The 25,565-nt window shown below is 39.2% G+C and overlaps 1 long non-coding RNA gene across 1 annotated transcript in view; it reads right to left on the reverse strand.

Annotated features, from left to right (window-relative positions):
* The window catches only part of LOC148214398 (uncharacterized), a 34,531-nt gene extending 14,712 nt beyond the window's left edge, over positions 1-19,819 (reverse strand). Inside the window, exons 1-2 of the long non-coding RNA XR_015798109.1 lie at positions 19,699-19,819; positions 12,565-12,602 (exon numbers count right to left, since the gene is read on the reverse strand). This is a non-coding gene — a long non-coding RNA (uncharacterized LOC148214398). The remainder of the gene's footprint in view (positions 1-12,564; positions 12,603-19,698) is intronic.
* Positions 19,820-25,565: the final 5,746 nt, after the last annotated feature.

Consider the following 25,565-nt stretch of genomic DNA (forward strand, 5'->3'; position numbering starts at 1 on the left):
GTAGCAGAGTTCAAGGATAATAATGACACTTCTTAAGTATATTAAATCAGATTTCCTTAACTTGGTCAGCCATGGAGGACTCTGATACAATTAATCCTTTTCATTTTAACTCTTACCTTTATAAAGGTGGCCTTTTTTCCTGAATGCCTGAAACCACGGTTTGTAATTTCCTCTAATGACCAAATTATTTTATTCATTTCATTTCATTTCATTATTTTATTTTATATTTTATATTTTTATTTTATTTTTTACTTTATTTTATTTTTATTTTGTTTTTACATTTTATTTTATTTTATCAGATGTTGGCTCAACTGCAAGATGGTTTGTGCAGGGATCAATCTGGAACCATTGTTTTTTTGTTAAAAAAAAAATCATCTACTTTGCTGTGGCTTGTTGTAGCCTGCCTGGATGCTCCCTTTTCTCACTGCATCTTGCGGAAATTCAGATCCAAGTCTGCTCATCCCTGGCCTAAAATTGTTTCAGATATCTCTTTCATACTCCCTCCTGTCCACATCAATTCAACGGCAAGCCAGGGTGGGCAGATTCAGACCATACTTCATTATGAAACTGTTACTTGTGTGTACAGGGCATCCATCTGTGCATAGATTTAGAATCCTCTAGGAATGCAGCACACATTTAGTTCTGAGTGAATGGCTACTGAAAGACCTCACACTGTGGAGGACTACCCCAGTGAATCTGTCTCTGTGTCTCTGTGCTCTACCTTTCCCTCCTTCCCTTTCTTTCTAATGGGTTCAATCTGACAGACTCATTTTATTAGTAATCAGGATATCCCAATAAAGATTTGATTTCTCACCCACACATATGAAGCCTTCTGATTCACAGATATCATTTCCCATAAGATGAAATGTTTATAAAATGTATAAGATATACCCATCAATATTTTCAAATAATACTCTGGGTGGTCAAAAGGGTTGCAAGATGCCATCTCATGAGAACCCTTGCAATACACCTGTAAGGAGGATCAGAATTATTATTTCACTGTTGTAGAAAGGGTAGACCAAGGCAAAGTTGTTCATTCAAAGTCACACTGGGTGTTCATGAGATAGCCCAAATTCCTTCTAACCCATTGCCCATCTGTTTAGAAACTACACAATGCTAGCTCTAAACAATAATGTTAATATAATTCAGATAAAACTATAGCAGTCCTAATGAATTAGAATGCATGACAGTAAAAACCAGAACAAATCCAGAAGATAGGAATTGGATATTGGCTCTAGCAGACTTTTTATCGCTAGTATCTCCTCCTTTTAAAGAAATGTGTCATAAATCAGAAATTCAACAGTTATAGAACAGAATAATATATTGGAGGCATGTTTCAAGATGCAGAATCATTTACTTCCTAACAACTGATACCTGTTCTTCAACTCATTTCAGAATCAATGTGCTTTATTATGAATTTTCTTAGAGCATTTCTAGATAACCAACCATGCTGTTATCTAAATCTTGCATATATGGGATTAAACCAAATCAGATTAGTTGAAAATGTTTGTATCTTATTGGCATTTCAGTATTCATAACTTTATATTCCATCCACTTCAGTGGGTGAGGGATCCTAGGATGTTTACTGACTTACCTGCAGGTCCTTCTTCCATTCCTTCTGTGGGGCATGGAGCTAATGTTCTCCATCCCTAGAAAGAAAAAGTTGTTTTTTTTCCCATTCCCGCTTCCAAATCCTGTTTTTGTTTTTAGTAAATTCAACATAAGTTTTGGAAAGTTAGCTGGGGAAGAAAATGAGCTGTAATGGGAAAGAGAACAGAAGTGTGATTGAATGAGAAAGCCTCTGTGAATGAACTGCTGGAATGCATTATCATCATAAAAGATAGGCATGAAAATTGCAATCCTGAGTGATGCTCCAGGGCATTTTCCTTCTAAACTGGTGGTTATTCTGAATCAAGTGTTGGAAAATCTTAATAACTACATAATATCATAAATTGAAAAACATGAATTTAGACCTTCTCATTTATGATCCTTTCACATAAAGTTAAGTAGCTCATGGCCTGCAGGATGCTTCCAGTCCTAAATCTCCTGAAATTCATCCATAAATAGTTGAAGATCAGTGGCACAATTTCCCCCAATCTTCTGAAGACTTTGGATAAGACGAGCACAACTAAAATGGAGGAGGAGAAGGAGGGGAGGAGAACATAGCTCTAGAAAACCTTTTAAATCAGCACTATTTATTGGCATGACAACACAACATTAGGGCCACTAGAACCAGAAAAGAATTTATCCCTCCCCCCAAAAAGTAGAGCCTCTGGTCATAAAATGACTGCCCATTCTCAGTTTTAGTACTTCTTATCAATATATTTCTAACCTAAGTATCCAGACACCAAAACTATGGGGACAAGAAGCATTTTTCAGAAACCAAGAACAAATAAAATGAAGATGTTATTAAAAGCTTCTTTATCTGAGAACTTTTTAAGGGCATGAGTTACTCTTGTCACCTTCAAAAAGACACTACGTTGTACTAAGCTCTCAGAGTTCTTATTGCTATAAGAATTCCTTTTCTTTTTAAAACTGAAATGATATCTTGTCCTCTCAAGCTTAACCACCCCACACCCCCATTTCACAATTGACTTAAACCTTTTTTATTATACTCTCTGTCCATGAAGCAGTGTTTATTGTTCCAGTCAAATAGTGAGTTTTCTGATGGTCTTTTTTATATATCTTTGGAAATCTCATCTAAGATAATCAAATAAACTTTCTCATAAAATGCTTCATGGAGGAAAAAAAAATCAAAGAAGCTTGATTCCATCCAAAGTGTAGAAATGGAGTTAAATGCTTTCCCTCAAGCGTGTTTTATAGCATGATTCTGCAAAAGGAAGGAAGGAAGGAAGGAAGGAAGGAAGGAAGGAAGGAAGGAAGGAAGGAAGGAAGGAAGGAAGGAAGGCAGGCAGGCAGGCAGGCAGGCAGGCAGGCAGGCAAAACTATTCCACATTTTTATATTAATTTATATGTTATATTATTATGCATCATCCAAATAAAAGTTAAAGCATGTTAAAAGGGCCTGTTGCAATGTATTGCATGAGAGAAAAAATATGAACACTTTTTTGGATTCTGGGAAAATAAAAATTGATCTATCCAGATTTCTGCTGATTTCTGAAATGTTAGCCTTTAACTTTAAGCACTTATTGGGATAAGATCTACTTACATAAAGAACCAGCTAACAGTAGATTGAAATTCAACAAATCAGAATAATCTTGGGAATGTTCTGTACATGAAAGATGACATTTTAATCATTCCTTTGCTGCTCTTCATTTCCGGAGTTGGTGTAACTGTGATCACAATAGTCCCACTAATATTGTACACAGTGGCCGCTATGAAAATCTACACCTGTGTCTAAAGACAATGCTTTGATCTAATGCAGTGTTCCTCAACTTTGGCAACTTTAAGATATGTGGATTTCAACTCCCAGAATTCCCCAGTCATCATGGCTGGCTGGGGAATTCTGGGAGTTGAAGTCCACATATCTTAAAGTTGCCAAGGTTGAGGAACACTGCATTAGATCAAAGCATTGTCTTTAGACACAGGTGTAGGTGATCTAATGGACCCTGAGAATTATAAATCTGGACACAACTAAACCTTCAAAATTGTCCATCAAATTCTGAGGGAGAGAAATTGGAGGACAATTCCATCAGAATTCTCCAATTTTCCCCTCTCCATAGATAAACTACATCCAGCAATTTAGCAATGCTAAATGTAATCAATTGTGCATGTGTGTGGTTCATGCATGTGCAAAGGAAGATCCAGAACTTCATTAGAGTCAGCAGACACTGACCTGTGGCTGTAACAAAAGCAGATGTTCCAGCTGTACTGTGGCAGTAAAGGGGGAGGGAACAGAAGATGCACCAAAAGATTCAAGAGAACTAAAACAAACGTCAAAGAAAGAAGGAGCAGAAAAGCAAGGGAAACTGGGCTGGGTTGAGGGAAACAGGATTGGTCCAAGATTTTTTGTGGTTTAAACTGGCAATTTCTTCCCTCCCTTTCAATCTGCAGAAGCCAATGAAATTACCATGGAATCTTACTCCAATGCTAATAGTAGGATGGTATCTTCCCTTGCACCCTCCACATATGCTCAATTACCCCCACCACCCCCATTATCCTTAGACAGAATCCCCTTTGGCTGCAGGTGATCTGGAATGTCTAGAGAACAATATACATTTAGCAAATGAATTTAGGAGTTGTGGGACCAGTCAAATGCCCCTGACCTATTATTAAGGATGGGAGAGAAATTCATCTCTATTTGAATATGAACTCACCTAATTTTCCATTTCTGAAAACAAGGCACCAAACGAAGCTTGCTTAGCATTCAAAACTCATTCTGAATTTTGCAACACATTGCATCAAGTCCAGAGAAAGTATCATAAGAAAAAGGTGTACAAAAATGCAAATAATGAAGAAGAATGCACTGTCTTAGGAAGAACTCTTGGCAAAAACTGTACATCTGAGTAACACTGCATACCAAAAGGCATAAGTTTAGAGAAGTGAGCATCAAAACATATGCAAATTTTAGTACAACCTTGAACCAAAAACTACTGTTAAGTTCACTGACTCACCTTGGCAGATTCTAAACTACAAGAAGGTGAGATATTGATGCTGGCATATTTACCCCTTTGTAACACACTTGTTAAAAGATACACACAAACACCTGAGGCATGGGGCAATTGTGTCTATGTCTAGTTGCAGGACTGCCCCTGGGGGAAGGGGAAGGGATGATAGCATTTAAAATAGGACAAAAGAAGGTCAGAAAAATGGCAACATGTACAGGAAGGATTAATATTCCATGCCCCAACTCTTATGCATGGAATATTAATTTCATACAGCTCCACTTGCTGTTGGAAATGATGTGGTCCAGAAACAGGTTTACCAACTTCTTGAAAAATCAAACACTGGGAACCCCGCTATTTTACGTGCGCTATAAGAGTTCTGAGCTAACAGCCCTATGTTCTGATCTAGAACAGTCAGTTCTGTGGAGTCCTTGGGGTTCTCTGAGCTTGGTTGTTCTCTTGCAGATGCTTTGTTACCTGGCTAGGTAACATCTTCAATGCTAGAAGAGAGCGGGGTTTGCTTTCTGTTTATATACAGTAGCTTGCCCTGAAAGTGTTGGTAGGGGTGTACTCTTTGTCCAACCCCAAGGACTCCACAATTCAACCCTGAGCTACAGTACATATATTCTCTTCTATTGGTACAGTCAGTTTTCAAATATTTCTGAAGCTTCCCTAATTCCCATCCATCATCTCCTGCAAATTAAAACCCTTGGATTGCATGGTGACTGCTCCACTTGTCTTACACCAAATAGATCCTACGCGGTAAACAGCTCCATATTTTGTAAGGCAGAAAAACCAGCAGCCGCCTGTGGAAAATTGCAAATCTAATTTGAATAAATGGGAGCCAACTGCAAGAACTTTAAATAGAAGGGACTTTAAATAGACAGGTCCTGGGTGCATTGAAGGCATTTTAAGCAATAAGGAAAGTGCTTAATAAGTCATCTCCTCATATAGGCATAGTATTACTGTAACAAACTTGCAATAACCTGAACAGCCTTTAGGTGATAGCAAGGAGCTAGAGATTTTTCTGTCTTCTGTTGCCACTTGGAGACTATTAGGACTTTTGCAGCCCAGATATGGTAGCCCTAAATATTGTGACCTTAAGGGGAATAGAGCCTGTGGAAAATGTGTTCCGTGATAGGTTCCATCCAAAACACAGTGTTCTTCAATTTCAGACAGCTTTGGAAAGAAAGAAAAGAAAGAAGCCAGAGAGAAGTCTGTAGGCTAAATGGGATTCCCTTCTGCTGAGGCACATGCTGGGGGTACATGAACTAAGAATACTTTAGAGGCACCCACACACATTTATATATATACCATCCTGTTTGATCACCTCCCCACACACACAAACACAAAAGATAAGCTACATGTGCAGGAAACATGGTAGGAAAATACGAAATCTCATAGCCAATAAAGGTGTCTAAGATTTCAGATAGCTGTGATGTCTCATAAAATTTTGGATCACCTCATTGCAAAAACCCACAAAATCAGGGGCTTGGAAAACTTCTGGTGGAGGCCTGGAAAATATAATATCTTTATCGTGTCTTCTGGTTGCTATACTTACCAATCAATATATATTGTAAGACTGCACTCTTCATATCAAAGGCGATTTTGAAGAGGACAGACTATTTGGATCAGATTGGGGTTAACTGCAGGGGTGATGACTTATTATGAATTTGTTCTGTTGATATATATGTATATACACATACATACATACATCTTTGGAGAGAGAGAGAGAGATTTCCTTGTATACTTGTACTGGTTTTATACTTTTGATATGGTCAGATAACTAAATCAATAAAGTTTCTGTTCTGTTCTATATTTAAAAAATAAAAAATAAAAGGTCATTAGTCCCCATGTAAGGGTGAAGGACAAGCCTGTGGCAGGTCCAGCTCATCTATGTGGCCATACTTAATTAGGCTGCACACATTTTGAAAATGATTCAGAAGAAGTGATCCAGGCTTCATTAAAGCAGATGCCTCTTTTTCAGGTTTCTATGTGAGCCTGAAAATAGATGTGACTGATTTAATGGTCATATTAAAGATGTTGTGACTCAATATCTGGAAGCTGCAAAGGATGGTAGGGATGGGATAAAAAAAAGAAATTTAAGTTGAATCCAAGCAAGATAGAATTACTGTTTCATCACTGAGGCCCTTTGATGTTTCCACTGTTGTCTTTTGAGGAAGAAGTATTGTCCCTGAAGGACTAAGTCTGTGAATTGGGGGGGAGGGGCTCCTTGGCTTGTATCTACTGCTGGGTGCTTAGGTTGAACCCATGGCCAGGAGGACCCTTGCCCAGGTCCACCTGGTACACTAGTTGCAGCCCTGCCTGGAGCATGAGGACCTTATAATTCATGCCCCCATGAGTTTCAGTTGATCCAGAATGCAGTAGCCTGGCTGTTGCCAACATGAGCACATTCCCCTTGTGCTTTGGGCCCTGCACTGGCTCCCTTTCAGCTTCCAAGAGAAGCTTAAAGGGCTGCTTTTAACCCTTAAAGCCCTACCTGGCTTGGCCCCAGAGTACGTGCAGGACCACCTTTACCAACCAGTTTGCACTTGCGAAGCAAAACTCCTGGAAGAAGTTGGATACGCATAGATGTTCTTTTCTGGTTGGTGCACCTACACCTTGAAATATCATCCCTCCAAAAATTCAACCATCCATCCACCCCATTTTTGGCTTTCCCTAAGCTATTAAATAATGGAATTGTTTTGGAGAGCCTTTGGGGGTATAATTTGATTGTTTTTCTTTTGATTGTGTGTTTTATGTGTAATTATGTTTCCTTAATAGCATGGATGTTTTATTTTATGTTTGTGGAAGTATGTAACCTGCCAACAGTCTTTCTCTGTGTGTGTGCATGCCCATTCTAGAAGGTATAACTCTAACCATCCATCCATCCAGTCATCAAATCACCCAGACCTTTTTTTTTTTAGACTAATGTAGAAGCTTGAAAAAAGACATACACCATTTACTACTTTAGTGAATAGGAGAGAAGTGTGGGGCTCATTTTCAAAATATGCACAGCCCTAGTATCTAAAAAATATCTGTCTCATGAATCCATCACGAATGTGCTCCACACTTTGTGCAGAAAACAAATGCCCAGATAGGCCAGTAATGCAAAGCCCAGCCTTTGATAAAAGCTTATATTCAATTCCCTGCTTTTTGCAACCTGACTTAGCAACGGTGCTAATCAAGATGGGCATGAGCGTCTGAGCTACGCCTTCTGCCTTTGTGCTCTTCCAAACATCGATGTTTCTTTTAAAAGGCCCAAACTGCCAGGTTCCTCTTGACAGGCTCTCACCAATATAAATAAACAAAGGTCACAAACATGAAAAATGTGCATTCATTCTACTTTTACCTTAAATATTTATCCTAGGGTAATTTAAAAGCTCTCAGATTTCATCCTCCCAAATAGCGAAAGGATTGATCCCCTGAGAGACAACATGGAGCTGGAGGCAACCATTGTCTGTGAAGTGCTTATTTTGAAAAGCAACTCACTTACATTCCTGCTATAGGAACATGTGGCAACCATTTGGAGTATTTGATAAATGTTTGCTCTGGAGTCAACTCCTACTCCCCAGGTTAAAATTTGCTAGGTTTTTAGGGTAATAATGCAGACATCCAATTCAAAATAAAGAATGGAGTCAGTTTGTAGGCCACACCTCAGTCACCTAAATTCTTTCCCACTGCACTTACATGTACAATATTTTATGACCTCTGGCCCTCCTGCCACCCCTATCCATGTCTGCCATATTCCTCAAAAGACTTCTCCTTTACCCTCTCTCTATCTCATGGGTGCAAAACCTGAAGAGGCCCACACCAACTTGGCTTCCAGTATTCCTACAGTATGCTAATTTCACCTCCAACTTTTCAGTCCAAGAAGGAAGGTCAGAAATAATCCTATTCAGGAACCCTTCATCTGTGAATCCCAGAAATTCATTTCAGAGAATTTCATCAGAATCCCTAAATGTAGAGGTAAGCAACCTAGCAACATCTGGATACAGAATGTCCACCACCACCCCAAAAACATTGTCCACAAACTTCAAATTTGGTTCCTGGTGTGACTACATGGACCTGCACACATTATTGTTTTCTTCAATAATACAGAAATAGTTTCTATTTCTATGCTGGTTTGTCATTGCCTTCTTCCAGATTTTTTATTTTGACTTCCAGGTCTAGTGTACAGCTCTTATCTTTAAAATTCTTCATGGCCAGTATATGAGGAGATACCTTTTTTCATATATAACCATTTCAGGATCTTTGAGACCTTGTTGATTAGTCAATATTCCTGATTTTATGGAGGAGGAGGAGGAGGAGGAGGAGGAGGAGGAGGAGGAGGAGGTGATTTTTTCCCTGCTTCTTATCTTCCTCTTGACTTATTTTTTGTGGCTTTTAACTGCTGAATGTCAAATTTCCCATAAACTCTTGCCTCTGGCCATGATGAGCTGACAGGAGCTGAGGTTGCAAACACCTGGAGAAGACCAAGTTAGCTACCCTGATATATTTTGATTAAAAACTGCTCTCCCTGGTATCAGGAAGAAGTCTTTCCCATCTCTTGCTATCTCATCCTTTTAGACCTGAGATACCAAGGATTGGACTGGGGAATTTCTTCATGCAAGGAACCCTGTGTGTAGACCTTCCTTTTTCCTTTTCTTTGTGTGTGTGTGTGCGCGCGCACGCCTTTGAGTTAGTTTTGACTCCTGACAACTGCCTGGATAAATCTCTGCAGTTTTCTTGGCAATTTTGTATGGAAGTGTTTGCCCTTGCCTTCTTCCCAGGGCTGAATGAGAATGACTGGCCCAAAGTCACCCAGCTGGTTTCATGCCAAAGGCAGGACTAGATCGCACAGTCTCCTGGGTTCTAGCCTGGTCCCTTAAACCACTACACCAAGCTGACCCTCATATATGCTTAGAACTACAGTCTTATATCTTAGCCTTGAATACAGGCTCCAGGTATACTTGTCTTGTCTGTCTGATTATGATTTTCAATGAAGCTGTGATCAGATGTGCACTTGTTCAAGAATAAGCCTATTCTGAACTCACTGACTCCATTCATACAACATAGTTAACCTGGATGCTGAATCAACTCATCTTCTAATTTTCTACAATACACTGCATAACACACTAGGACTAAAATAAAATAAAAAATACACACCCACCCACACACACCAACCAAGGTTATAGCAATGTAGTTGAGCATGTTCTATGGATGAAGCCTCTGGGCATTTAACTGATTTAGTTAAATGTGTGAAGGCAGGCACTAAGAGTTATCTCTCAAGAAATATGCTTCAGATCATACTTGCTTCAGTGTTATTTATTTATTATTTATTTATTTTCAGATTGTAAAGCATTTTCCCTCTGTGTTCCTAGATGTTCTTGTTCTGCTCTTTGGTTGAGTACAATCTACACGTAAGCAGTAGAGTTAAATAGCAGCCGAGGACACAACCTGTATTAGCTTTGACTGCTATTTATATTTTTAAGAGCCTCTGGCCCTGGTTGTATAATTACAGCAAGCAAATTGATTTTCTGCCTCTCTCTAAATGCTTTCAGTGAATTATACTGATTTTTATTATTTCCCCAGTCATTTAAGTTTTAAACAAGTACCCAGTCTAGTTAGCAAGAATTATTAAGTAGTATGAACAATACACTTGCCAGTTCCTGTCAAATCATCAAGAGTTGCCACCATCTGAAACTAAATGTGACAGTGGTTGATATATTACCGTTCTTCCTTCTGGCCATGTATCCATAGAACCTCAGATGGTTTCTAAAAGGTGATTCATTTTTTAATGGCCTCAAGATGACCAAATCTCAAAATATTTTCTTGTTCTCAACTGCGATGTTGCAAGATTTCACAGGTGAAATTGCTAACATCATACAAAGTCTGGTGCATCTTGTGATATTCCAGCAAAGCAAGGAAGTATGATTTCTCTCACAAGATTAATTCTGCCTGTTGCTAAAAAAAGGTGTGAAATATATTACTCTATTGCCCAGAACATTGAGGTGAAAGGAAAATTAGGGTACCAGACTGGACAACACCTACAGTGATGAGAAGAACAACCTTTTTTTCCCCCTTCTATGCTTCTCCAATTTAATTCCCATATCAGAAGCATTATTTGCCCCAGATGATGTAGTATGGGGAAAATTCATGAATTTTTCTCCCAAATAGCAGCTTAGGAGAAAACAATTCAAATTAGCAGCATGGAGTGAGAAGATCCCCAATTATGGGCCTTTCCCCATTGTTCTCCATCCTTCCTTGAGCTGACAGAAAAATACTGGCATGAAATGTCTATTGCTCTTGCTGATCCTTATCCAGTTTCTTTTCCCAGTTAGTGTCAGCCCCTTGACTTCCCTCCAAGCAAGGAAAGAAACATAGCCCTAGAAGATTTTATGCACCTTGTGGCTGTTTTTGGATGGTATCAGAATAAGGGGGAGATACTATTTTAACACCAGTAGAGCAGCATAACTGAAGCCTGCCTTGCTCATGGCTGGAATAAGATGAAGGCAATGTCATGGTGACATGGCTGAAAAAAGATACTGCCAGGGCATGCTCGTATTCTGGTCAGGTCAAGTGGAGAAAGGCTTTCTATTTCAGAAACTTTATTTCTACCATCGTTGTCTCATCATCAATCAAAACAAAATTACAATGGGTCTTAGATCACTGAATCTGGAAGCAACACGGACTGTATGGAAAGAGAGTAAAATTTCAGATTTGCAGGAGGGAGGAGGGCAGATTGAAACCATTTAACATAATGGCTTATCGAAATGGATGTCCTTGCCATGATGATAAATGCTCTCAAAGGGGTGAGAGATACTAGTTTTGTATCCAGAAATGGTTTGGATCTCAGGATTATCACCTGATATAAAAATTGGTGACCTTGAAGTTTTTATGGCCTTTCTTCAGAAGGATTTATTATAGGCTCGTAAAATACAGTTTTAGCCTGCTCTAAATACTGCTTTTTATAGATTGACTAATATAAATGCTCCAATCCTCAAGTCATTTACTTCAGGAATGCCCCATTGGTACTGCAACCTAGAGATAATTTCAAGACAAAGATTTCAGCCTATTCATGCTCCTTAAGTAAAAGAACTTGATTTGTCATGCTATTTTCTCTTCTTCCCTCCCCCATATCAATGAGAAATACAGCAAGAACCAAATTATTCTTCAGGGAGAAGAAACCATTTCAATTTAATGGGGAATGAATTTGCTTTATATGGTAACCCAAGCCAGCAAAGGAAGACTGTCCTTATTAAAAGTTTTCATTAAATCCCTTAGCCCCTTCCTGCTTTATGTTCCACCCCATTGAGTGTTTCATTTCAAAGAGCTTGATCCATCAATTGCTAGATATTAGAGAACTGCACAAGCAGGGCAATTTTCTGTTGCTAGGAAAATCCAAAACCAAAAAGTTTGTGATTTGAGATGAATGAGGACTAAAGGGGCCAGGCAGGGGTGCGGGGGGGAGCAACGGTCCTTTTTCAAACTGAAATTTGGATTGCCAGAAATGGTGAGTCCAGAACGTTTCTGTAGTAATCTGGAAGACTACCAGGGGAAAACTAGCCTATACCAAAAATTGTATGGAGCCATCCTGAGAATGCTTGAGGGGTTCAGTCTTGGTGAAGGTAGTTGATTCAAATATCTCAAGGTGAATCAGGACTTAGGTATATAACAGCCTTTGCAGTTGTCTTACATCCTGGAACCTTGTATTTATTTAGTCAAATGGATATGCTTCCCACAGTTTTTTTCAGGTGGGGCAAGTCACAAAACATGCAATGTACCATCTTAGTACACAACTTGCTACTTAGGCACTCGTGGCAGATGTCAAGACACAAACTCATAAGGTCATCCCACACATCCTTTGCTCTTGATGCCTCAGATACCACTGGAATCTCCAAAACCTCCCAGCAGTTAACCACAACAGTTGTCAGCTCCAAAATCATTCCCGAATGTATTCTGAGATTCATTTCTTAAAAAAGACAAAATCAACTTTAGAACATAGGGTTTAACTCACATTTGCATTGTTTGAAGCTGTCTTGACCTGCTCTTCAGCTGAAAAAAAGGAGAGGACTCTCAGGATGGTTTTCAAAAATCAGAAATAAGGCAATCTTGACTCCTCCATTATAATTTAAAAGATATTGGGAAGGAGGAGTGGGGAGAACAGACACAACAAGCACCTCTCTTAGTGATGTTCATATGATGACAGTTTGAACTGTGCACCATTCTATTACCATAAAGAATTCATTGCTAAGAGCTGTTGGAATTCTCCCTCCTTATCACCAAAACTGAGTGCCACTTCAGAGATAGTCCTGAAAAAAGGGCTTTGGAACATGAAGGACCATTCTAAAACTATGCTTTATTTGCAACAGCTCATACTCTGAAGGATCCTTTTAGAACAAATCTGAAGCACTGCATAGACTTTCCTTATTCTATGCAGATGGGAACTCCTGGCTGACCTGTCTGGGCTCAAGTTAAACAGGATTGAACCTAATTTGTACTGAGTTGGGAGATTCCCAGGGAATCCCAGGGCTGAAGGCTAAACTTGGAAATCACAAACTACATCCCATAAGAAGATAATGAAAACCACTTCTGTACTCTTGCCAAGTAATTACAAGGAGCTGAGTTTGAGTCAAGGGAGACTTTACCCCATCCCACAAGCACTTACCTGCCTGATTATTCAAAAGAAAAAGATATTATATCAAACTATGATTTCAGAGAAAAAAAATCATACACCCACAACTGCATTAACTATGTGATGTTACAGTAATATGGGAGAAGACAGAAATAAGAAGAGGAGAATCTCATGAACAAAGCAACTCCAAAACCATTTTTATTCCAGACTTTGGAGTATTAGCTGGCTTTAAAATTAATAAACAAAAGATAAAGATGTTAACAAAGAACATGAATTTGAAAAGCAAATGGATTGATGGAAAAAACTGGTTTTAAGATTGAGAAAAAAGTGAAATACTTGAGTATCACTATGACTAATATGAATTGTACGTTATACCAGAATAATTATGTTAAGATGTGGAATGAAATCAAGAAGGACAGTTAAGATGAGAGAAATTACAATTGTCATTGTCAGGGAGAATTTCTGTAATAAAAATGAATGCTTTGCCAAGAATGATGTTTTTGTTTCAAACGATACCTATCGTGACACCTGATGTACCATTTAAACAATGGCAGAAAGATATATCTAAGTTTGTAGGGCAAGGGGAAAAAACCAAGAGTTAAATATAAAATACTTCAAGATGCAAAGGAATGAGGAGGATTGGTACTGCCTGATTTGAAATTGTATTTTGCAGCCTACTGATTAATCTGGACGAAAGGGTGGGTTTTGCTGAGAAATAAAAGAATTTAGAATTAGAAGAGCACGATCTGAGGTTCAGATGGCATGGTTTTCTATGGTATGATAAATTTAAGATTAATGTAGATTTTAAGAATCATTATATTAGAAGTGCCATATTGAGAATATGGAATAGATATAAACCCAGACTGTGCCTGGAAATATGTTAATGGATCTCAGCACAAGAAGCATTTTACAGGAAAGAAACAGTAGGTTAAAAAAAAATGGTTAACTTATTGAGAGGTGTTAGAACAGGAACATGGAAAATATAAGATGAAGTCAAAAGAGCAACTGGCTGCAGAGGGATTTAGTTTTCAATGGTTTTCATATACACAGTTAAGAGAAAGATTTGAGGTAGATAATAGGACATTTGGAATTGAGCAGCAGAAGACTGAAGTTGAAGTTGAACTATGTATAAATGATGAGCATGTAATTGCTAAAATGTATAAACTTTTACTGAAACTTGAAATGGAAGAACAAGTGAAAGACTATGATAAAATGGGCTAAGAACTTTGGACATAACGTATTAATGGAACAGTGGGAAAAGATGTGGTTAAAAGGACTGAAATTTACTTTATGCTGTAACTTAAAAGAGAATTTTTATAAAATGATGTACCATTGGAATATGACTCCAGAAAAATTGTCTAAAATGTATAAAGGTGCTTCAAATTTATGTTGTCAACATGAAGGGTCATTTTATCATGCCTGGTGGACTTGTAAAAAAGCCAGAATTTTTTTGGTTCAAATACAGAAAATGATACAAAGAATTTTAAAGATTAACATTCAGCTGAAACCAGAACTTTTTTTGCTGGGATTAATGGACAGTCAATTAAAAATAGAGCCAGGGAAGATTATTTTTATATATGATTTCTGCTGTGAAACTATTATATGTGCAAAAATGGAAAGACTCTGAAATACCCACAATGGAGGAATGGTTGGTGAAGATGACAGAACTAGCAGAGATGGCAAAATTAACTTGTTTGATTAGAGAAAGATCAACAATTACATTTACTAGTGACTGGAAAGCCCTTATGGACTTTTTGCTGAAAAAAGAGAAAAATAAACTTGTGATTTATGGGTTTGAAGATTAAAAAGGGTAGTTTATGGAAAGAAGGAAATTATGATGCAACTTTAGAAAGAAAAGGCAAAATATAAATCTATCTATACCCACTATCAAGAAGGTTGGAAGCCATTTCTTTATAAACTTTTCTTTTCTTTTCTTTTCTTTTCTTTTCTTTTCTTTTCTTTTCTTTCCTTTTCTTTTCTCTTTTCTTTTCTTTTCTTTTCTTTTCCTTTCCTTTCCTTTCCTTTTCTTTTCTTTTTCTATTTTCTTTTTTCACTACTTACTATTTTTCTTTATTATCTTTATTTTCTCTTATGGTTTTTACTTTGTTAAAAATGTCTTCAGTAAATTCCAGATAATGTGGATATTCCAAGATGCACATGTGCTTCCTTAAAGCAAAACTATCAGTTTCAAATCTTGTTAGGGTTTCAAATCCTGTGGCTTTCAGCCTAGTGTGTGACTATGACAGCATAAACTCTGATCAAATTAGAGGGACAGTCTATAGATAAATAGATATTGAAAGTGCCTTCATTACTCAGAAGCGTTACAAAAGGGCTTTGCTATCTACTTTAGGAGGAAATGCAACTTATGGAAAGTTGCAAAGAACAGACATCGTAGGAGGAGAGCCGTGTTAATCCATGCAGGCAAAAAATCAGGAGTCACCCGCAAGCACTTTTTCTGGCTAACAAATTGTATTAAAGGGCCTAAGCTTTTGCGAGCCGCAGCTCACTTCATCAGATGCATAGTGACTAAAATTAATAGAACTATTTGAAAAGCTATTTGAAAAAGCCAGACAAGAATACTCCCCTAGTAACAAGGACGATAAAATGGGCCAAATTCAGACTGATCTGTACATCTATCACCGAAACTAAAGATTTGTAAATTTTCAGTTGGTTGAATTCAGTAAATTTAATTTTGATGAAATGATCTAGGCATACCCCGAAGCATGTGCAAAAGGGGAAACTGATATAAAACCATCTTTCAATAGCTGACACATTTATTACTCACTGCAGGACTGATTTGAGTGAGAGCCTTCATTTCTCCCTTATGAATTCTACGTTTGTCTCTTCCTTCCTGTGGTTAAGTAGGAAGCTCTGTGTCAGATATAACAGTTCAAAAAGATCTTGGTTCTTGTCTAAACTTTGCACTTGGGAGCCTTGTTTATGACATGGGAATCAATGAAATGTGGTTCAGTAAATGAAAGGAAGACATGTCTGCTTTTCCATTCTTTTTCATTTTCTTACACTTCTTGCATATTTCTTTAGTTTTTTACATCTCTGAAAGATCATACACGACACTGCCTAAAACATGGGAATACCGCTACAATATTCCATTGTATGTCAGTTTCTCATCCGAATGTGTTAGCAACTTGACCTTGTCACCAAAAATAGTTTGTATGCTGCATTTTAAAAAATGAGCACCTACATTTTAAGACTCCCTGAACATGCAGAATTGAGCAAAATGGATTTATTGCCATTCCAATCGTTTATAAGGCACCACCTCGTTAACAAGAGCCGGATTCATCATATGCTAAGTACTCAATGGAATAAAGAGTAGACCAAGATGGGGATTCATCTATCTTTTTCCATCATGCCCATTTCTTTTAAAGGCATTGCAAAAAGTTCAAGGTTAGGGCAAGAAAGGGAATGGGGATAACAAAATGCAGTGCACGTTAGACTGGTCATTGTAGCTTCATAGGGAAGTGAACTGCACAAGCAGGAGAAGGCACTCCTCCCATCACATGAATGATATGGTGTGTTATCACTTGTATACACATAGGTCCCACTCCTCTACCTTCATCCATGTGATGCAAGCAAAAACAGGTGGAGCTTCACCACACTGTCATGGTTGCCATCTTGACTTTGACACCACTGAGCCGCCTTGAGGGCCAGATCTTACTGCTAAGTTCAAGGTCTGCTGATTGTTCTCCTTGTCTTCCTTCCTGTGATTATTCTTCACTTCTGATCAAACAAGGAGTGAAAAAAATGCAGCATGTTTCTCTCACGATGAGTTCTCCATCTTGGCCCTTGTGTAGATAGGATCCAGCAGGAAGTGATAAACAGTTCAGCAACCAAGAGTGCAAGGAAAAGAAGGAGGCCAGTAATGGAGAGATGGTCACCAAGAGCACCTGCTCCAAGTTCTGCCCAAAAGTGATTGCTAGGACATAGGCTGGTTGATGTGTTGATTTCAGTTTCATTGAATTTCTCATTTTTTTCCAATCAACCAGCTCACTGCACTTCTTTTTCTGCCTCAGTTAATGAATCTGGAAACACATATTTGTGCCAATTTCTCCTTATACCTAGGTTAACAGACACTTGTCCTCTTATCCACATTTTTTTACAATAATGTTTTTCTTGGGAATGTTGACTTCTCTCATATATGTATGTCTATATATATATTTTTTAAAAAATTTTATTTATTTATTTGTTTATTATTACATTTGTATGCCACCCATCTCCCCCCAACGGATGACTCTGGGTGGCTCACAGTTAAAATCAGAAACCCCATCAACAGTTAAAAATCCCCAATATTTTTTTCTCAATATGTGCATTTTTATGCATTTTTTCTAGAATTTCAAACCACATCACTAAACTCAGAAAACATCAGGTTTGCAGGAAACCCAACTGGATTTGCTTGTATAGAACTTAGCAGCAAATATCATCACTTTCCCTATTACACTACTCCCTTGCGCGGGGTACTTTTAGCCCTTCACCGTTAGTAGAAGAAAGGGCATCATTAATTAGTTCAGCTTGTAAACAAAAAAACATAAAACAAAATCCCAGGTTCAATTCATGGCATGTTTATTTTTATTTTAATTTAAAAGATTTATATAGCTGCCCATATCATAGTAACAACCCTGGGCAGCATACAAAACAGTAAAACCAGCAAAACCCCCAAACAAAAAAATAAAATCAATAAAAACTCTATAAAAACTCGTGGCACCCCATGATGAGTTCAAAAGACCAGTGATGGGAACGATTTTAATCGAATAAACAGTGGCCAGGTTCACTCATTACATTACCATTATGTGGTTTAGTTTTGATTTGACATGTTCCGTGAACTCAAACACGGTGCTTGTAAACCAGGCATGAGACTTTATTTAGTGGCTTATTCAACAAATCAAATTGAATACAAAAGATGGTTTAAAATTATATGTGATTCCAGCCAGCATCTCCTTATGTTGGTCCTCTGCAAAGTTTAGTCAATCTCCTGCATGACTTTTCCCACCTCTTGCCAACAGGCTTTGGAAAACCTGTCTGAGAAAAGTCTCTTTAGCCTGGCACGTTGTGACAAAATCCCATCGCTTTTTGTAAGAATGTCGTTTCTAATCTTAGCCTACAGCAGCATCTTCCTTCCCATTGCCCGGGTGTATCTTCTACAATTTTTCACTTTCTGTGTTAAAATCTACTTAGATCCAAAGCCCGGCGCTTAAAGTAAAGAGAAAATAAAATGCTGGGCTAGAAAAATAAGAACAACCGTCAGATCTTGAAAGCGAGTCATTTTCCTATGACTTATAACTCCCCCCACTTCCCTGTAGCCTTTGGCATTGCAAAGAGTCTTGCCTTAATTATAAACATGATTGAAGAGGCCGCAAAGGGAAATCATACTGTACCGGAGCTGGCTAACCGTCGCTTTGCTGATTACACAGGGGTGTTTATCAAAGCCAACACAAAACTAGGGCTGCACGGCGATTGGGCTGGGAGCCACCGGCAATGCAGTTAGTGCGTGGGAGAGAGCTTGGAAGCGGACGTAATTGTGCCGAATTGAATTCTCCGTGGAGAACCTCTCCCTCCTTTTCTTCAGGCTGGCCATGAAAGGAAGCAGGAGACAAATGCGAACGGCCATCCCAAGAGGCTGAGAAGCAGAATTCACTGGGCAACCTGCTGGCTTTTGATTTCAATGTCAGGAAGAGGAAGGGGGGGGGGAGAGATGCTATCAGAACACCGAAGCTGATTACTGGCAAAGACTTAGAAAACTTCAGGCGTTCATCTCCTAAGTTGCTGGTGGCTACTATTTAGTCACTGGGCCAACATTCAGGAGGAATTTTTGCCGTGACGCTACAGTGGAATCTATGAAGAGTAATTATGGGACATGGTTACCGTCCCATCCAAATCTCTGGGCTCCGGTCACCAATGTGCCTGATGATATCTCCCTTGGTGCATTCTTCCCTAACCTGACTTTTTTAAAAGAAAAGGAATATTTTAATTTAAATAAATTGAATGTGAAACAAGCATATTGCACAGCATGGTCTTTGTTTTCAGAAAATAAAAAATACTGGACTTAACATAAATACCACTGGCAGTCTTAGAAAATACAAACGATGAGTGATTACAACTCTGGAAGTTGTTGGGAAGGATGTCCCCAAAAGGAGAAAGCCTGAAATGCTAGTAACATTTAACCCTCTTTCCTTCCAAAAATAAGAGGTGGAGGGGAGAAGAAATAAGTGTATTAGAAAAACCCAGAAAAACCACAGTTCTCCTATGTTAGGTGTGTTCACCCACTGTGGTCCTTTGAATCAACGAAAGAGATAAAAAAATAAAGCATCGTCTGAGCTCAGGCTCTGGAAAAATTGCTTCCCATTGCTGGATTCTATTATCCTCATTCTTCAAATCCTAGGCTTATATAGTCAAAACAGTAAGAGGAAGAAATTAACAAGCTTCTGGGAATCCCAGTGTTTTCAGAAATTTGTTGAAAAGTGCTTAGGAAAGCATGTTTAGTGGGCACAAGATGCTGGTTACCTGCTTGAAGGAGTGGAACGGTAGATCCTGAAAGATGGCTTGGCTGTTTCGCTAGCTGCAGTTAAGAGGAGCATTTGGGGCTTCAACGTTTTCTTGGAGGCTCTCCTTTTCTTATTATTCATTTATTCTCTCCTGTCTTCTGCAAAGCTACACCTAAGCAGTTAAAAAATACAGTTTAAACAAGCAACCATATCTGCCCGTGTCTTATGCCTGATTCCTCCCTGTCACAGTTGTGGAGTGTCTAGGGACAAAGCTTCCTTCCACTCAGCTGCTAAAGATGTCACTCTTTATTCAAGATCTACCACTATACAAGCATCAGGGGAGGCCTGCTGCAATGATTACAAGGGAGAGCAGGGAAATCAGAAGGAACCTTCCACAGCCTTTAGCTACAAATTCCACCAACGTTGTGGAATTTGCCTCAAAGCAACAGCAGAAGAAGCTCCAGTGTCAAGCTTCTTCGAGTACATTTGTTTTGAGTTGTTTGGATTCGTTAGGTGCTGTCAGGTCAGGTGCAACCCCTGATGTTTGTAGGGATACATGGCCACCATCTTGATGCGTCTCCAGCCATAAATTGTAGGTCTTTTAAGGACATGCCAGTAATCTGCCTTATCTCATCCATCCGCATTATCTGCACTGCCTCACCTTTCTTCTATGTCCCTCAACATTGCCAAGGATAATTGCTTTTTCTAATCCAGTTGTATCATGTACCCAAAATATATGATGTTTCCCTATTTGACACCTGGTTTCTCATATCTCACTTTCAAATAGACTTCCTGAATACATCCCCTCTCTTCTTCTGAATATATATATATATATATATATATATATATATATATATATTCATTCTATAATCCCATTTGTTGCAGAAGAGACTCTCCATCTTCTTTCAATCTCCTTTGCCTCTATTAGATTTCTTTGGCAATTGCTCTTAAGTACTCTTTCCTTAGTTAGATATTTTCCTCTGATTTCTCACTTGGTTTTCCTTGTTGTTTTCCTCTATTGGTTGATAATCATAACTGAGACACCTTTACTGTTCTTTTTTTGTTGATGCTGAATATCTGCATTCAACTGTTGTATGTCTGCCTGGTTGACCAAAGTCAACCTCGCTCTCATGGGGAGACTACCAGTCCTCTGCTGCAAAGGAGCTCAATTTAAACTGGTAAAGAAATGCATGTTATGCCAGCTACGTGGGGCTGGTTGTGTCCCAAAAGAACACATTATAGTCTTCCCACTGCTTCTTCCAACGAAGGGTTTTATGCAGCTCTACTTCCTATGGGTTTTACTCTTTGTGGGAGTGGTATCATTTGTCTATCCCAATGTCATTTTGCAACTTCACATGCTGTTTTTGGATGCTCTCTACCAACACTGCTATTCCCATCCACCACTCCTTGATTTGTGAGCTGGGGTAACATTGACAAGAGTTTCAGCTGTTTTCCTTTTCACCCCAGTGGCAGATCAAAGGCACAGCAGAGGGGAGTGGGGTAAGGTGAGCAAGAAAGCTTCCAATGTTCCTTGCCACAATTTCATGGAGCCAGCAACCTGCCAACTTGCATTAGTTCTGAACATGAGCCTAGTGCACTTCTGAAGGAGGAGTAAATCTATGTGCAAAGATAGTCTAGCTGGCAGGTACATGGAATGAAGCAGGAGGGAGCTCTCCCAGTGCACTGATGGAGACCTTTTTCCCAATTAAACCTGCACCCCTCCTCCATGCCCGCAATCTGAGAGCTTGGCTATTTTGGGACATAATCAAGCCCTATGTGGGAGAGTGTGGGGAGACTGGGAAAGTAATGGAAAGGTGAGTAGACCTAAGCAATTAAGAGACAGAAGAGGTATCTGCTGACAGCTTGTCTTGTAAACAGCAACTCAGCCCAGGTAGCCAGAAACCTGGGAAGAAGCATTTCAAACCTTTCAGAGAGGTTCCATTTGAATGAATTCATTATAAATGTGGTTGGGAAATTTCTCTTGCAGTTTTCAGGATCCTGCATTTACCCCGAGATTAGCATTCAAAATGCTTTAGCAAAGTCTGCTGGCTCTTGCTTTCTTGATCCTGCTCAGCTGGGTTGATGTGTTGTCCCAGAAAAGCAGGTGACATACATTTGACAGGTCGCCAGCGTGGGACATCACTACACCAGCAACCTGTCACTCAGGGACCTTGAAAGCTGGCTAAAGCCTTTGTCTCAGGCACCCACCCCCATTCACCTAAACCTGCCCCACTACCTGTTAAAAAGAACAGTTCGCTGTTTTGATTTCTTACCTACTGATGACCCTGTGAAAGGAGAAACACAGCCATGGTAATCCACAGATCACTGTCCTTCACTTGTTCTGCCTTAAGGACAGCACCTTTTTCAGTCTACTTACTGAAACAGAGTTCAGCTATCAGGGCTGCACAGATTATGCAGATTAGTTTTTTGCTGACTCAAGGCCTGGAGGAATGCCGATGAGGACAGTCATGAGAAAGAACTCAGAGGCAGCCGTAGGAAGACACCAAAGAAATTATTGAAGAGTAGGAAATTCCTCCATATAATTGCCTGCTTCAGGAAGCTGCCCAATGACGATGTGGTTAAATGAGGATTTCAAATCTGGCAGAATAAAAAAATAAAAACTCGTCAAAAGCACATTTTTTCCCCCTCCATTTTCTGATTATGATGTCACATTTCCACAAGATAATGCTTTGCTGCTAACAAAGAGCCAAAAACTCAAATGCTTCAAGTTCCATCTGTGGATTGTAAATTACAGGTATTAGAGACTGTCTAACTGCTTGCCAATTCTGATTTTCAGTCTGCTCTGTGGCCTCCTTAATTAAAAATTGTGGCTAATTTTGAAACTACTTAAATTTATAAAGACTCTAGGAAAGTTCAGAGTTTAATTATTGTAAATTTTGGAACCACTTTCATTTTGTATTATAAACCACACTGGAACTACTTTCATTTTGAAACCATTTTCATACATTGCAGAGTTCCCTTTCTGTGGAAGAAGTTCCTGTGTTATAATGGCTATCCATTAAATGAATGCTGGTTAATACTAAGCCCAATCTGTTCTGAAATTTCTCAACCATTTCCTTGTCCTATTTTATTGCAAGTGTACTTGAGAATTTCTCTGGAAATGTTGGAGGCAGCAGAGGTCACTACTGCTGAGAATATTTTTCATTATGCAACTCTCCATGTCTTAGAAGCCTCCCTGGCTGCTTGTACTTCCCGGTCTGAAAAAAGCCCCATAAAAGAAGTTATTTCCTGATGTCCTCCCTCAAGATTTCATGGAAGTGTGGGAGCCAGAAAGGCTGCACACTGCGTGGGGAAGACCGTGCAGTAAAACAAGGACATTCTCATTCACCTGTTGGCCCCCTCATCATTAAATACGTGCAAATACACAGCTGTCCACTTAGGAACATTTCACCAAAATTCTCTTCTCCTTCAGTAGAAAATGAGACCACATTTCCTTCCATCAGAGTGGATGAGAATTGGTAGTAGAGAAAAATGCAAGAGAATTCTTCTGCCCCACATGCACACACACACACACACACACACACAGACATAGACAAGATGACAGACATCTTTCCACCATACAATATTCATCCCACTCTGTAATTGGCACAGCCACCCACAAATCCACAGCTCCAGGCTTTGATTTAAAATCAGCTTGTGTTTGCAGTGGAGGACTTGGGGCATCACAAGTGACAACCTTAGTTGGGCTTGTTTTGTTTGCTTAATCAATATTTCAGAGGAGAAGGCAGCAGTAGATCTGTCGCACTGACATGGGTTAGAAGAGAGTCGGTCTTCTGCACACACTTGCATCAATTAAAATTAAGGGCTTAATGAATAAAAGATGATGAGACTAATTGAAGCCAAAGAAACCCACCACCCTTTGTAGAATGACCCCAGCAAAAGAATTTTCCACTGTCTTTGTGCAATAAATAACCATCTTGGGTTTGTTGTTTTTTAAGCCTATAAATAACTGCTTTATGCACCACTGAGAAACTGCAACTTTGTTTTATAATTTAGGCACGCTTGAGAGTCGGAAAACGGCGGCACATGGCACATAGACAGAGAAGGAGTGCAAATACGCAAGGCTGGGCGCAATTAGACGAAGCACATGGACTCCAGATGCTGACGGTGGGGAGAAATGTGGTGGGATTGAGGCAAGATTTACTCACGGCCAAATGGTACAACCCTATTGAAACTAATGAGAGCTGCAGTAATCTGGACCAGCTTTTTATATTTCGCTGTGCAATCTACTGCTGAATATAAGATTTTTCTTTTTTTTAAGAGTGAAATACAATCCCCCCCCCCCCACTTTCCAATTCTTGCAAATCCTGGTATTATTTCCCCAAACAACATGCATGATCTGCATGCACAATACAGGATAATTTCATTACAGATTTCTCCCTGAGGAGAATTCTTCTAGTTCCTTTTACAACACGTGAGTTTCAAATGCACCGTTGCTACCAGAGAAATGCTATGCAGAAACTTGCATTATCATTTCTCAAAATTGTTCTTCTCCTGCAGGATGCCTGAGACTCTCTTTCAGATTTATCTTGATGGTGTTCTTCAGCTGATTTCATTGCTGCTGGTGATGGAGGGTTAGGGTTAAGCTACTGTGGATTGTGGTTCATTGTCTGCTAACATAACTTTCTCACACAGCCTTAAAACTAACTCCTCGGATTTAATGAAGTCCGAATGAAGGTAAAAGAAGAAGACCCACACCCACACATATCTCTTTCAGGAGAAGGTCCCTTCCAATATCTTTCCTTAGATTTATGAAAGGGTGAGGAATTGGGAGGTTGTAAACCAACGTTGTCAGCAAAGGGGCCAGACTGATGAAAGCAGCATTGTCGCACTGCTCCATCCCTTGTCATCTGTGTTGTAGCATTGCACACACCTCCCAAAGGACAGAGCTTGCAGTTTGATGCTGTGATGCTGTTTTCATCAGAATGAGTGAGATCCTGTAGACGTTGCAGCTGCAAATTGCTGGAGAGATGACTGTACATTGATAAACAGGATATTCACATTCATCCCTTGGCCATCTCCTCACTAAATAAAGACTAGAATATAACACTCCACTCATGAAAATTTCACCAATATTTTCTTCACCTTTGAAAGAAATTGTGAAGAATTTCCATTCTCTTGAGGGAGAAAATGTAGATAACTTTTTCTGCACCTGGTGAATATATGTTCATCTTTTCATCATACAATATTTATCTCCTTGTAGCTGAGCACCCCCAACCCCTTTAGAATGCATAGCTCCTAGTTTGGATTCTTCCATAAAGCACCAGATTTGCAGAAGAAGTGGCGTGCTCTTCTGGAGGTCTTTGGAAGTTTTGCCACCAAAGGACCTCTGCTGTTGGTTATTGCTGTGGGATTCTTCAATGAAAACCAGGATTTTAACTTAGGATAACAGCCAGGTACAATTGTCTAATGGAAACATGAAAGGCTTATGCACGCAGGCCAGCTAACAACAAAAAATATGCAGAGAAATGGGCTTCACCCAGTACTATCTCTTATCAGGGTGAAGACTCCCCTGAACTCTGGAATTTTCCTTAGATTTGAAGTATTAAATATAATGTAAGTATATAATAACCAGTTAGAAGTTGTGTAGCTCTCTTCTGTTGTATAGCCAAGGTAGCATTTCAGGACTGATGTCCTTGACCCATAGACCAATGGAGATCAATTGATTTCCCAGCTAATGGGAGATTGTGGGAGGGGGAACACAAACATGTCGAACATGAGCATTGGAGACCAAAATGCCCAATATATCATTAGGGAGCAGCTATCAGCTACCATAGTTCCAGATGTTACTTTTATTTCTACACATACACACACACACACCTTTTTTGGCAACAAAAAATAACATTATTTCCAAATGCAGGCTAC

The sequence above is a fragment of the Python bivittatus genome, unplaced genomic scaffold (assembly GCF_059951505.1).
Source record: "Python bivittatus isolate LINGU-HERP-01145 unplaced genomic scaffold, Pbiv_v1 ctg000680_np1212, whole genome shotgun sequence".
Lineage (NCBI taxonomy): Eukaryota > Metazoa > Chordata > Lepidosauria > Squamata > Pythonidae > Python > Python bivittatus.